An 849-nucleotide genomic window follows, 5' to 3' on the forward strand; every position below is an offset into this window, starting at 1 on the left:
AGTCCGCAGCTACAAAGCTGAAGGTGTCTGAGTTCGATTCCCGGTCGGTCCAGGATCTTTTCGGAATGGACATTTCCTTGACTTCCCTGGGCATGGAGTGTAATCATACCAGCCACACGGTATACGAATGCGAAAATGGCAATTTTTGCAAAGAAAGTTCATAACTGTGGAAGTGTTCATTGAACACCAAGCTGAAGAGCAGGCTTTGTCCCAGTAAAGACGTCATGCCAAGAAGAAGTAGACTGTAGAAATCTTTGAAGTTTTCCTGGAGTGACAACTGGAGAAATGTGTGATAGAAATTACGAATGAATCTATGGAAGCAATCCCTGTACAAATTTCTAGAGAAAATTCTTAAAATCCCTGAGGGAACTTTCAGAACAAAAAAGGGAATTACTGCAGGTATTAGCGTTGGAGTGCTAAAGAATTTCCTGGAATAAATTCTTAAGGAATTTCTTCAGGCATCTCTTGAAGAATCGTAGGGAGAATTTCTGATTTGCTTCAGCAATCTTTAGAGGAATCCCTTGAGAATTCCCTTAATGTATTCTGAAAGAATCTCTGGAGCACTTTAAAATTCGTGACTCTTTCTCACGTAATTGAAGGAGAATCTGTTAGGAAGTTGTGTAGTAATATCTGGATAAATAAAGAATCTAGAATGTAAACTAGTATTCACTGCAACGATTTTCCCACAAGTGCTATGTATTGATTCTTGATCACTGGGATTTTCTAGCAATTTCAAAACAATATCATATTTTATACCGTAGTTTACCACCAAGATATGTTTGCTTGCATCTTCAACAAGAAAAAAACAATTCCTCATATATTGACTCGGTGAACAACACATTTCATGGC

This window comes from Aedes aegypti, chromosome 3, assembly GCF_002204515.2.
Source record: "Aedes aegypti strain LVP_AGWG chromosome 3, AaegL5.0 Primary Assembly, whole genome shotgun sequence".
Classification (NCBI taxonomy): Eukaryota; Metazoa; Arthropoda; class Insecta; order Diptera; family Culicidae; genus Aedes; species Aedes aegypti.